This window comes from Cupressus sempervirens, chromosome 3 (genome assembly GCF_028749045.1).
Source record: "Cupressus sempervirens isolate cs-2001-9-10 chromosome 3, ASM2874904v1, whole genome shotgun sequence".
Classification (NCBI taxonomy): Eukaryota; Viridiplantae; Streptophyta; class Pinopsida; order Cupressales; family Cupressaceae; genus Cupressus; species Cupressus sempervirens.
In genome coordinates, this window is record NC_143120.1 from 885,875,028 (window position 1) to 885,880,356 (window position 5,329).

Here is a 5,329-nt window from a genome sequence, read left to right on the forward strand (position 1 = left end):
ACACCTGATCTTGACCCTTCTCTAACTTCTGTTACTAGAATTTCTATAGGGAGCAATCTTGAGCCTTCTCCAACATTCATTGTTTGAGATTCTACAGGGAAAGATTTTGACCCTTCTCTGACTTCTGTTATTTGAACCTCTGTAGGGAGTGATCTTGAACCTTCTTCAACATTCATTGTTTGAGATTTTGAAGGGAGTGTTCATGACCCTTCTCCCATATGCACTTCTTCTACTTTTGTTGAGCCTCCAACATTTTCTTCACCTTCACCTTGTTGATTGTCTGCAACAAATTTATAAATAAATCAAATTAGATAAAAATAAGATTGATACATAATTAAATTCAAGACCATAAAAATAAATAAATAAATAATATATATATATATATATATATATATATATATATATATATATATATATATATATATATATATATATATATATATATATATATATATATATATATATATATACACATATATATATATACACATATACACATATATATGTATATATGTATATCTATATATGTATATATGTATATCTATATATGTTATATATATATATACACATATATATACACATATACACATATATATGTATATATGTATATCTATATATGTATATATACATATATATAGATATATAGATATATACATATATATATACATATATATAAATACATATATACATATACATATATATATACATATATACATATACATACATACATACATACATACATACATACATATATATATATATAATTACAGACCTTGTTCAATTCAATGATAATGTGCCAAAGTCTTCTGAAGATTTCTTTGTTCTACTTCATGATTTCTCTTCCTGTCTTTCTTCCCATCAAAAAATCATAAAAATTAAAAAAATTCCCTTGCCTTAATAAATTCATAGTAACTTCATAACATTCAGCTTCACTATCAAACTTTTGTCCTCATTGCAGGTGAAGTCAACATTTTGTTTTTTTTGGCATGTTCACATGAACACATTAAATTAAATTTCCATGGCTAGATTATTTACACTTGTATGTTTGCACAAACATATGTTTGCATGAACATATAAAATATATTTGCATGAACATAGTGTTTGCGTAAACACATTAATTTATAAAATTTTGGTGTTGTTTTCTTTAAAAAATGAAATTGGTTGTTTTGAACCCTAAAATTGAGATTGACCAATCTCCTACTATAAAATAAAAAATGCCAATTTCTATTGCTCAGAGAAAGCTTTCCAATGACTATAATTTTAATACATATTATATTCATTAAGACTTTCAAATATGAGTTTAACTCATTATAGGTTCATTAATGATTGAACATCAATTAAATTTGACACTTCAGGAAAATTTGTAAATTAGATCAATTTTTTTTTGAAAAATATCTAGGAAATAGGTTGATGAGATAGCTTTCTATTAGAAAAACAAAATTAGATTTATGATAAATTGAGTTCAAGTTATCTATGTCAAAATGAACGTATGTCTATATTACAATATTTGATGTCACTTCAAATCTTCATAAACTATACAATATTCAACTAAATTGAATCAAACCAAATGCTTCCTCTAGATATTAATGTTACAAATCCAACTCCAAAAGAATCACCTCATTATTATTTCTAGAAAAAAAAAAATTATGCATGTCAAGCGGATTGTGACACTTTAAAAATATTGATTTTTCATGTGTACCACTTTTCGGAGAAGAAGAAAAAATTGACTTAAATTTTTTTTAAAAAAAAATTTAAAATATGGTTACAAAGTAGGAATAGAGTACTAGAAATCACTAGTTTACATCATCTTTAAATTATTCATAGTTTTAGAGATGCAGTCACTCAAATGTGAGTTTTGTTTCAAAAATATTGATTTTAGTGTCAAAATTAGTCAGAGAGTGGAACCCATTATTGTGGGATCATTCATTGTGTTATGTGTTTAATTTCATGCATGTGATAGATCAAATTTATATTTTTTAGCAAGCTTATTATTGCAAGTCTTACATGCATAAGTTAAGTGATAGAAGTGAATGAATTGGTGAAAATTTTAAAGTGTTCAAGATTTTGATTCATCCCCCCCTCTTAGTATCTTGTTTATCCTATTTAGAAGTCTATCAATAAAAAATTGGTATCAAAGCATTGGTTCTCTAAGAGAAGATTAATCACTTGGAGATTAGATCTTGGAGATGGAGTCTTTCAAACTAGACAAGGTTATTGACAATCGAGTGATTGACATCCAACTCATACTGTAGAAACTTGAAAAAGAAAGACAAGATCTGAAGGATTCCCTAAAAAGGATAAAGAATTTGACCATCCTAATAAAAAAAAATTCCTATGAAGAAGTTGAGGCTGAAGGACTATTTCAATCAATAAATCCAAATGAGAAATCATCTACAGATCTACTTAAAAAGAACAAACTTTTGAATGAAGACATAAGAGGACTAAAAAGAGAGCATGAAATCCAATCACTAAGATTATGTGAAGTGACTAAACAAAAGAAAAAATCCAAAAAAGATTGGACTATGGATGAAGAAGACAAAGGGGTAATGGTAGAAGACATGACCATAGATAAAGAAGACAAAGGGGTAATGGCTACAAAACTTGAAGAAAGAATATCAAATGTGTATAAGCTCAGAAACACTCAAATGGACATGATGAATCAACTAATGCTTGCAAATTAGGAATTGAATCACATGGATGTGGAAATCGCAAATATAAAATCAAAGGAGATATTGAAGAATGAACTGAAAATTGAGAAATAATCTATGGAGGGATTCAACAAACCAAAAGAGGTAATGAAATGCTTTGAAGAGTTTATGAAGTTTTCTAGCAGTTCTAATGGGTCAGGACATTCATGCACTAAGAAAGGAGAATCATCTAGGAATGGAGAATTGAGGAATGCAAAGTCAAAGGACAAATCAACATGCTATCACTATGGGAAACTTGGTCATACTACAAATATTTGTCAAAGTAACCATGGTATGCAAAATCCTAAAACTAAGTTTACTAGTTACTATTTTTATTGCAAGAAACAAGGACACCAAATACATAAGTGTAGGTCAAGAATGAGGAATGCATATACTACACCTATATTTGAAGGATATTTCTATAACTTTCAAAAGTATGGGCATAGAGCATATGAATGCAGATCTTAGAAAAAGCCTTACTAGAAAAATCAGAGGAAGAATCATGCACCTACCAATGCATGTTCCAAATCACAAGTTTGGAAATCTATGAAAGAATTGCAAGACTCAAGTACTTTGAAAAAATAAACAAAAGACAAAGGTAAAGGAAAAGTAGACATTGAAAAAATCAAGCAAGAAATGAATCAAAAATGGAAAAGGAAAGCAAAAGATGGAAATAGTGGAGCAAATGGAGTTGAAGTCACCCAATCCAATGGAGAAGGTAATCATGTCATCTCAAACTAAGCAAGAAAGTTGTGTATGGAACTCTACACTTAATTGATATATCATACATTAGTTCCTTACATGTAATGTGCCAAAAGGTCATATTTTCATATATAAAGGTACATACGAACATATTTGTGAAAGATTGTCGAGCATTAGTAAAATTGTCTATGTTGACTGAGCATTACAACATAGACTGAGCACTTTAGAAGTGGAATGGTAGAGACCAAGTGATATGGAAGAGATTGAGCTATAAAACAAAGACCTAGTCAAAAGGCACCAATATTGATTGAGACAGTTGGCTTCCACCTACCTTAGTACACAACATTAATGGAGACCCTAAGTAGATCAAAAGAAGCTATATATCAAATTTTGAAGACATTATCTCATTCCCTTCATAAAAATTTCAAGAGTTTGAAGGAATTTGGTGATTTGAGTGATGAGTAAAAGATCTCAAGAGTGATTTGGATGAGAAGCTTGAACAATTGGAGATCTAAACTGTGTTGAGTAATTCAGAGAAGAAGGGACTTCAAACCCTAACATCAAACATGGAAACTCCATCTACCACTAGAATAAGCCAAGAGGTTAGAAGAATCCAACTAGTGAAGAGTGACACTTGTCCTCCACCAAAGTTTCATGTTATTCTAGAAATTAAGATGAAAGGAGATTCAATGGGTGTGTTATCCTTGATACCACCCAAAGTTGTTATGATCCATGATGTTAGAAATTTTTACATGTGTAAAATAAAAGAAGTAGGAGAATACAAGATCAAAGAAGAATATGAGAAGTTATGAAATGGAGGAATCTTGAAGAGTAAATTCAAAGTTGTTGAAAGAAAAGGGTTAACTCGTGCCCTAGAATTCCCAAGAAATTTCAAGATCCAATAGATTAAAGTTGTTTTGAGTAGAATCCATGATATGAAGTTCTAGTTATAAAATGGACCCATGGAGATCATGGAGAAAATTATTTATAGAGTTACAAGTTATCCAATCCTAGAAAAGAATAAAACCATGTAATGCTTGAGTCAAGAGGAAATTGAGGAAAACACAAGAACCGAGTGGAATGGATGCGGTATATCCATTGCAAACATTTATGATCCACTAATTGAATTTGCAATGAAATTTATAGATCAAAAATTCTACCAATCAAGTAGATTGAACTCTGTGCCCTGTATGGTAGTGGATCAAGTATGGAAGATAGTGATGAGAGATCAAGAATATGATCTTGTCAAGTTGTAAAGATTATAACTTGCATAGAATTTGTTGTCTAGAAGAAAAGAAAATGATTCAATGTGTAAGTTTGGATCCCTCATTATATGTATTTTATTTTATATCTAGAAGTATTTTCCTAGTGTTGGTGATGTTGTTTGGGAACAAGACAAAGTAGTGACTAGAGAGATTAATGAGTAAATTACTCAATTGGGAACAAATTTTGAGAATGTAATGGATGCTTATTTTGAAAATTTTGAAAAAAGAATAAAGATGAGGATGAGGATGACTAAAGAATTTGTCACAAGGTATTGTAGTGACATATATTTTCTTGTAAATATAGACAACACATTTGTGTAGGCAGTAAAGCTAAGGAAGGCTTGGTTGCAAAGTTTTGATTATGAAATAGATAGTGATTTAGTGAGTGTAAACATTGTTGTAGTATTAAATGAAAGAATATAAACTAAGGTTGGACCTTTTGGGAAATATGAGGAAGCAAAAATAAGAATAAATGTAAATATTAAGATTGCTTATAACGAGAAGAAAAGGAAAATATTGATTGAAGACCTAGAAGAAAAAATGGGCACCCTAGACAGGGGAAAGGAACCATTATAGTTAACACAAGGTCTTGGAGAAGATGAAGAAAAAGATAGTGGTGATGAGGAAGAGGAAAAAGAAGAAGGTGACAAGGGAAAATTCCTAGTTGTTGTCACT